We start from the raw sequence: 8,927 nt of genomic DNA on the forward strand, positions 1-8,927 counted from the left end.
TGTTTTATGAAAATAACTGGATGAGATGTAATTTTAAAACGTCAAAATTACACAAAACCACGTCAGGATGGCTGAGCGGTCTAAGGCTCCAGACTCAAGGGGCTTAGCTTCCTTCGTTCACGATGTGAATCTGTGTATTCTGGTCCTCGTATGAAGGCGTGGGTTCGAATCCCACTTCTGACACGATATGTTTTATGAAAATAACTGGATGAGATGTAATTTTAAAACGTCAAAATTACACAAAACCACGTCAGGATGGCCGAGCGGTCTAAGGCTCCAGACTCAAGGGGCTTAGCTTCCTTCGTTCACGATATGAGTCTGTGTATTCGGGTCCTCGTATGAGGGCGTGGGTTAGAATCGCACTTCTGACACGATATGTTTTATGAAAATAACTGGATGAGATGTAATTTTAAAACGTCAAAATTACACAAAACCACGTCAGGATGGCCGAGCGGTCTAAGGCTCCAGACTCAAGGGGCTTAGCTTCCTTCGTTCACGATATGAGTCTGTGTATTCGGGTCCTCGTATGAGGGCGTGGGTTCGAATCGCACTTCTGACACGATATGTTTTATGAAAATAACTGGATGAGATGTAATTTTAAAACGTCCAAATTACACAAAACCACATCAGGATGGCCGAGCGGTCTAAGGCTGACACGATAAGTTTTATGAAAATAACTGGATGAGATGTAATTTTAAAACGTCCAAATTACACAAAACCACGTCAGGATGGCCGAGCGGTCTAAGGCGCCAGACTCAAGGGACTTAGCTTCCTTCGTTCACGATGTGAATCTGTGTATTCTGGTCCTCGTATGAGGGCGTGGGTTCGAATCCCACTTCTGACACGATATGTTTTATGAAAATAACTGGATGAGATGTAATTTTAAAACTTCAAAATTACACAAAACCACGTCAGGATGGCTGAGCGGTCTAAGGCTCCAGACTCAAGGGGCTTAGCTTCCTTCGTTCACGATGTGAATCTGTGTATTCTGGTCCTTGTATGAAGGCGTGGGTTCGAATCCCACTTCTGACACGATATGTTTTATGAAAATAACTGGATGAGATGTAATTTTAAAACGTCAAAATTACACAAAACCACGTCAGGATGGCCGAGCGGTCTAAGGCTCCAGACTCAAGGGGCTTAGCTTCATTCGTTCACGATATGAGTCTGTGTATTCGGGTCCTCGTATGAGGGCGTGGGTTCGAATCGCACTTCTGACACGGTATGTTTTATGAAAATAACTGGATGAGATGTAATTTTAAAACGTCAAAACTACTTAAAACCACGTCAGGATGGCTGAGCGGTCTAAGGCTCCAGACTCAAGGGGCTTAGCTTCCTTCGTTCACGATGTGAATCTGTGTATTCTGGTCCTTGTATGAGGGCGTGGGTTCGAATCCCACTTCTGACACGCGATGTTTTATGAAAATAACTTGATTAGATGTAATTTTAAAACGTCCAAATTACACAAAACCACGTCAGGATGGCCGAGCGGTCTAAGGCTGACACGATAAGTTTTATGAAAATAACTGGATGAGATGTAATTTTAAAACGTCCAAATTACACAAAACCACGTCAGGATGGCCGAGCGGTCTAAGGCGCCAGACTCAAGGTACTTAGCTTCCTTCGTTCACGATGTGAATCTGTGTATTCTGGTCCTCGTATGAGGGCGTGGGTTCGAATCCCACTACTGACACGATATGTTTTATGAAAATAACTGGATGAGATGTAATTTTAAAACGTCCAAGTTACACAAAACCACGTCAGGATGGCTGAGCGGTCTAAGGCTCCAGACTCAAGGGGCTTAGCTTCCTTCGTTCACGATGTGAATCTGTGTATTCTGGTCCTCGTATGAAGGCGTGGGTCCGAATCCCACTTCTGACACGATATGTTTTATGAAAATAACTGGATGAGATGTAATTTTAAAACGTCAAAATTACACAAAACCACGTCAGGATGGCCGAGCGGTCTAAGGCTCCAGACTCAAGGGGCTTAGCTTCCTTCGTTCACGATGTGAATCTGTGTATTCTGGTCCTCGTATGAAGGCGTGGGTTCGAATCCCACTTCTGACACGATATGTTTTATGAAAATAACTGGATGAGATGTAATTTTAAAACGTCAAAATTACACAAAACCACGTCAGGATGGCCGAGCGGTCTAAGGCTCCAGACTCAAGGGGCTTAGCTTCCTTCGTTCACGATATGAGTCTGTGTATTCGGGTCCTCGTATGAGGGCGTGGGTTCGAAACGCACTTCTGACACGGTATGTTTTATGAAAATAACTGGATGAGATGTAATTTTAAAACGTCAAAACTACTTAAAACCACGTCAGGATGGCTGAGCGGTCTAAGGCTCCAGACTCAAGGGGCTTAGCTTCCTTCGTTCACGATGTGAATCTGTGTATTCTGGTCCTTGTATGAGGGCGTGGGTTCGAATCCCACTTCTGACACGCGATGTTTTATGAAAATAACTTGATTAGATGTAATTTTAAAACGTCCAAATTACACAAAACCACGTCAGGATGGCCGAGCGGTCTAAGGCTGACACGATAAGTTTTATGAAAATAACTGGATGAGATGTAATTTTAAAACGTCCAAATTTCACAAAACCACGTCAGGATGGCCGAGCGGTCTAAGGCGCCAGACTCAAGGGACTTAGCTTCCTTCGTTCACGATGTGAATCTGTGTATTCTGGTCCTCGTATGAGGGCGTGGGTTCGAATCCCACTACTGACACGATATGTTTTATGAAAATAACTGGATGAGATGTAATTTTAAAACGTCCAAGTTATACAAAACCACGTCAGGATGGCTGAGCGGTCTAAGGCTCCAGACTCAAGGGGCTTAGCTTCCTTCGTTCACGATGTGAATCTGTGTATTCTGGTCCTCGTATGAAGGCGTGGGTTCGAATCCCACTTCTGACACGATATGTTTTATGAAAATAACTGGATGAGATGTAATTTAAAACGTCAAAATTACACAAAACCACGTCAGGATGGCTGAGCGGTCTAAGGCTCCAGACTCAAGGGGCTTAGCTTCCTTCGTTCACGATGTGAATCTGTGTATTCTGGTCCTCGTATGAAGGCGTGGGTTCGAATCCCACTTCTGACACGATATGTTTTATGAAAATAACTGGATGAGATGTAATTTTAAAACGTCAAAATTACACAAAACCACGTCAGGATGGCCGAGCGGTCTAAGGCTCCAGACTCAAGGGGCTTAGCTTCCTTCGTTCACGATATGAGTCTGTGTATTCGGGTCCTCGTATGAGGGCGTGGGTTCGAATCGCACTTCTGACACGGTATGTTTTATGAAAATAACTGGATGAGATGTAATTTTAAAACGTCAAAACTACTTAAAACCACGTCAGGATGGCTGAGCGGTCTAAGGCTCCAGACTCAAGGGGCTTAGCTTCCTTCGTTCACGATGTGAATCTGTGTATTCTGGTCCTTGTATGAGGGCGTGGGTTCGAATCCCACTTCTGACACGCGATGTTTTATGAAAATAACTTGATTAGATGTAATTTTAAAACGTCCAAATTACACAAAACCACGTCAGGATGGCCGAGCGGTCTAAGGCTGACACGATAAGTTTTATGAAAATAACTGGATGAGAGAATTTTCTAATAAATCTCTATAAATTATCCCTAAAATGTTAAATTTAATACTATCTAATATACGTAGCGCTAGCGCCAACTTCCCTCACCTTTTTAGTACTATGTCCCTCCGTACAGTTCCTATTGATATTTATGCACTGACTGAGACTTGGTTCTGTGATACTAACAATGACTATTATCCCAATTACACTTATGCTGGTATGGGTCGGTCAAATAGAACAGGTGGTGGTATTGGCTTCTACGTCTCAGATAACCTTAGCTTCGAACCTGTGCACAAAGCATGTATCTTCAACTTAGACTGCGAAGCATTTACTATTAGGATAGTGGAAACGTATATCTGTGTTCTCTATCGCCCCTTTGGATCGATCGCAGAGTTTTTCAATTGCCTAGAGCAAATAATTAGCAATATGGGGCCCCCCTCAAGTAAAAAAATAATAATAGGAGATTTTAATATCAATTACAACGAGTCTAATAATAGCAATATAATGCATCTTTTAGATGTTACCCTCAGTTACGGTCTTTTACAAAAAATTCATCAACCAACCAGGGTCACAGATACATCATCTACAATCAATGATCACTGCTACACTTCATTTCCCCTCTCTGCTATCGTTCGCGACGACTTAGATATCACAGATCATTATCCAATAGAGATCTCTATCGAATTTCCAAAGATAATAAAGAACACAATAAGAATACGAAACTATTCTGAAGTCAATCTGAAGACCTTCAGTAAAAGCATGGAATTGTACAACTGGGAGGGATTACTATACCCTAATGACATAGATGAAGCCTACAGAATATTTTCCAATGCTCTTCTTAACATATTTCATAGCTCGTTCCCTTACATTGACGTAATTGATAGTGACTCCCATTCTTGGATTACAAAAGACCTCAAAAATGAAATCAAAGTAAAAAATAAATTAAGATCAAAAATGAAACGCCACCCGACTTTAGCTAATATTCAATCCTATAAAACTCAACGCAATCGATGTAACAATAAGTCTAGGAACACCAGAATAAGCTATTATAGAAAACAAATAGGTCTTCACATTAACACCTCAAACACTTGGCGCTTAATAAATAAACTACTAGGGAAATCCAAAAAAGAACAGATACTTCCTGACAATCCTAACATTACCCCTGATGACTTTAATAACGTTTTCAACCCCTCCTACATACCACCGCCTAAGGACGGTAACTGGTTTAACCCCCTTATTAACTCAATGGCGTTACTACCGGTTGACAAAAAGGAAATCGCTGAAATAATAGACAAATTAAAAAATAATTCGGCACCAGGGTTCGATGAGCTTACTCCCAAAATCATAAAGCTAAGCGCCAAATACTTAATTGGCCCACTACAAAAACTAATTAATCTATCATTCGACACTGCTAAATATCCCAGCGCCTTAAAAAAATCCATAATAATTCCTATCTACAAAAAGGGTGATAAAAATGAACCTACAAATTATCGACCAATATCCATTCTTTCTATATTAGCAAAAATATTTGACAAAGCTTTCTACTCAAGGCTACTGAGTTTCAGTAATAAATACAAGCTACTATCCGACAAACAATTCGGCTTTAGGGAGGGGTGTAGTGTTGATTCGGCCCTATCATCGGTATATAAGAAAATTCTAAACTGGCTAGATAGTAATAACTATGTGATTGGAGTCTTTTTGGATTTGAAAAAAGCATTTGACTTTATTCCACATGAGAGACTACTACATAAATTAAACTTATTAGGGCTAAGAGGAAACGTCCTAGGATGGATAAAATCGTATCTAACAGAGAGATACAGCCAAACGAAATTAAATAACGTACTATCTAGTCCTAGTATCGTCAATAGGGGCGTCCCACAAGGTTCTACATTGTCACCATTACTGTTCAATCTATATATTAATGACCTAACCCTAACTGACGATTTAGACTCCACCACACTATACGCCGATGATACCTCGATCCTTATGGGCGACCCTAATCTAGCAACTTTAGAAATTAGAATTAATAGGCAGTTAGATAAAATACAAAAATGGTTAACTGATAACTCATTAGAATTAAACACTAACAAAACCGTCTACATGACCTTCGCAAATAAAAACAAATCCTGTAGCTATAACTGCACCATAAAGATTGACACTACTATATTAAAAGAAGTAGAGCATTACAAATATTTAGGACTTATGTTTGATTCAAAATTGAACTGGTCTCAGCATGTTAACAACATTGCTAGGAAGATAAGCTACCATGTGAACCTAATATCTAAATGTAGACAAATATTTAACAAGAAAGTACTACTACAACTCTATTACTCCCTTGTATACTCGCAAATCCATTACTGTGCTTTTATCTGGACCAATACTACAGAATACAACCTCCAACGTATATATATAATTCAAAAACGGGTCATACGAATTATAGCAAACAAGCCATTTAGAGAACACACTCTCCCTTTATTTCAAAATTTTAAAATATTAAACATCTATCAAATAAAAACCTACTGTTCCTTGCTATTCATATTTAAATCACTAACGAGAAATTCTTACAACCCATTTGAATACAGTAAACTGTCCCGATATTTTACTAGGAACAATCATATTCTAGATGTCTCTCCCGCTCGTACGTCCCTCAAACTAAATTCAGTTTTTAGCCACGGAACAAAATTGTTTAGTACCCTAAATCCTCCGGCATCTCTAAGCCTTAATCAATTTAAAAAATTATCAAAAGAGTTTGCATTGAATAGTATCTCATAATTAGAAACTTGTAAACTTGTTAGGAAAAGGCAACTTTTTAAACTAATTCATTGTAACTGGTCACATAACTGTTAACTAATTTATTATAACTGATCAGGTAATTTTAACTAACTCGTTGTAATTAATCAGGCAAATTCTAAACTAATCTACTGTAACTTATCAGACAATTTTTAACTAATTTATTGTAGCTAATCGAGCAATCTTTACTAGATCGTCTATGGCTAAATAGACAAATATAACAAATTTTCTACTTTACAAGCAAATTTATACCTCTTGCTAAATTACTATAGAAAAACTTAATAGGGGCTAACATCTAAGTTAATATGAGTAACGTGGCCTAAAAGACGCCTCTGCGACTTGGCCTCACCTAATTGTATCCCACTGTGTTTTAAAGGACAAATAAATTAAAGTTATTATTATTATTATTAAAAAAGATGTAATTTTAAAACGTCCAAATTACACAAAACCACGTCAGGATGGCCGAGCGGTCTAAGGCGCCAGACTCAAGGGACTTAGCTTCCTTCGTTCACGATGTGAATCTGTGTATTCTGGTCCTCGTATGAAGGCGTGGGTTCGAATCCCACTTCTGACACGATATGTTTGATGAAAATAACTGGATGAGATGTAATTTGAAAACGTCCAAGTTACACAAAACCACGTCAGGATGGCTGAGCGGTCTAAGGCTCCAGACTCAAGGGGCTTAGCTTCCTTCGTTCACGATGTGAATCTGTGTATTCTGGTCCTCGTATGAGGGCGTGGGTTCGAATCCCACTACTGACACGATATGTTTTATGAAAATAACTGGATGAGATGTAATTTTAAAACGTCCAAGTTACACAAAACCACGTCAGGATGGCTGAGCGGTCTAAGGCTCCAGACTCAACGGGCTTAGCTTCCTTCGTTCACGATGTGAATCTGTGTATTCTGGTCCTCGTATGAAGGCGTGGGTTCGAATCCCACTTCTGACACGATATGTTTTATGAAAATAACTGGATGAGATGTAATTTTAAAACGTCCAAGTTACACAAAACCACGTCAGGATGGCTGAGCGGTCTAAGGCTCCAGACTCAAGGGGCTTAGTTTCCTTCGTTCTCGATGTGAATCTGTGTTTTCTGGTCCTCGTATGAGGGCGTGGGTTCGAATCCCACTTCTGACATGATATGTTTTATGAAATTAACTGGAAGAGATGTAGTTTATAAAACGTCCAAATTGCATAACACCACGTCAGGATGGCCGAGCGGTCTAAGGCGCCAAACTCAAGGGGGTTAGTTTCCTTCGTTCACGATGTGAATCTTTAGTCTGCTCGTCGTATGAGGGCGTGGGTTCGAATCCCACTTCTGACATGATATGTTTTATGAAATTAACTGGAAGAGATGTAATTTATAAAACGTCCAAATTGCATAACACCACGTCAGGATAAACGAGCGGTATAAAGCGCCAGACTCAAGGGGCTTAGTTTCCTTCGTTCTCGATATGAATCTGTGTATTCTGGTCCTCGTATGAGGGCTTGGGTTCGAATCCCATTTCTGACATGATATGTTTTATGAAATGAACTGGAAGAGATGTAATTTATAAAACGCCAAAATTGCATAACACCACGTCAGGATAAACGAGCGGTCAAAGAAGCAAGACTCAAGGGGCTTAGTTTCCTTCGTTCTCGATGTGAATCTGTGTATTCTGGTCCTCGTATGAGGGCGTGGGTTTGAATCCCACTTCTGACATGATATGTTTTATGAAATTAACTGGAAGAGATGTAATTTATAAAACGTCCAAATTGCATAACACCACGTCAGGATAAACGAGCGGTCTAAAGCGCCAGACTCAAGGGGCTTAGTTTCCTTCGTTCTCGATGTGAATCTGTGTATTTTGGTCCTCGTATGAGGGCGTGGGTTCGAATCCCACTTCTGACATGATATGTTTTATGAAATGAACTGGAGGAGATGTAATTTATAAAACGCCCAAATTGCATAACACTACGTCAGGATAAACGAGCGGTCTAAGGCGCCAGACTCAAGGGGCTTAGTTTCCTTCGTTCTCGATGTGAATCTGTGTATTCTGGTCCTCGTATGAGGGCGTGGGTTTGAATCCCACTTCTGACATGATATGTTTTATGAAATGAACTGGAGGAGATGTAATTTATAAAACGCCCAAATTGCATAACACCACGTCAGGATAAACGAGCGGTCTAAGGCGCCAGACTCAAGGGGCTTAGTTTCCTTCGTTCTCGATGTGAATCTGTGTATTCTGGTCCTCGTATGAGGGCGTGGGTTTGAATCCCACTTCTGACATGATATGTTTTATGAAATTAACTGGAAGAGATGTAATTTATAAAACGTCCAAATTGCATAACACCACGTCAGGATAAACGAGCGGTCTAAAGCGCCAGACTCAAGGGGCTTAGTTTCCTTCGTTCTCGATGTGAATCTGTGTATTTTGGTCCTCGTATGAGGGCGTGGGTTCGAATCCCACTTCTGACATGATATGTTTTATGAAATGAACTGGAGGAGATGTAATTTATAAAACGCCCAAATTGCATAACACTACGTCAGGATAAACGAGCGGTC

General features: G+C 40.2%; 4 non-coding genes across 4 annotated transcripts; all 4 read left to right on the forward strand.

Moving 5' to 3' along the window:
• Window positions 1-722: 722 nt before the first annotated feature.
• On the forward strand, window positions 723-844 carry TRNAL-CAA (transfer RNA leucine (anticodon CAA)). The gene is made up of 2 exons: window positions 723-760; window positions 799-844. It is a non-coding gene; the product is annotated as a tRNA-Leu (tRNA).
• Window positions 845-1,947: 1,103 nt separating this feature from the next.
• On the forward strand, window positions 1,948-2,069 carry TRNAL-CAA (transfer RNA leucine (anticodon CAA)). Its single transcript has 2 exons — window positions 1,948-1,985; window positions 2,024-2,069. It is a non-coding gene; the product is annotated as a tRNA-Leu (tRNA).
• Window positions 2,070-6,833: 4,764 nt separating this feature from the next.
• On the forward strand, window positions 6,834-6,955 carry TRNAL-CAA (transfer RNA leucine (anticodon CAA)). Its single transcript has 2 exons — window positions 6,834-6,871; window positions 6,910-6,955. It is a non-coding gene; the product is annotated as a tRNA-Leu (tRNA).
• Window positions 6,956-7,397: 442 nt separating this feature from the next.
• TRNAL-CAA (transfer RNA leucine (anticodon CAA)) lies at window positions 7,398-7,519 on the forward strand. The gene is made up of 2 exons: window positions 7,398-7,435; window positions 7,474-7,519. It is a non-coding gene; the product is annotated as a tRNA-Leu (tRNA).
• Window positions 7,520-8,927: the final 1,408 nt, after the last annotated feature.

Source organism: Phalangium opilio, unplaced genomic scaffold (assembly GCF_054372755.1).
Source record: "Phalangium opilio isolate 3A_F unplaced genomic scaffold, DU_Popi_V2 ptg000487l_1, whole genome shotgun sequence".
In the NCBI taxonomy this organism is placed as follows: domain Eukaryota; kingdom Metazoa; phylum Arthropoda; class Arachnida; order Opiliones; family Phalangiidae; genus Phalangium; species Phalangium opilio.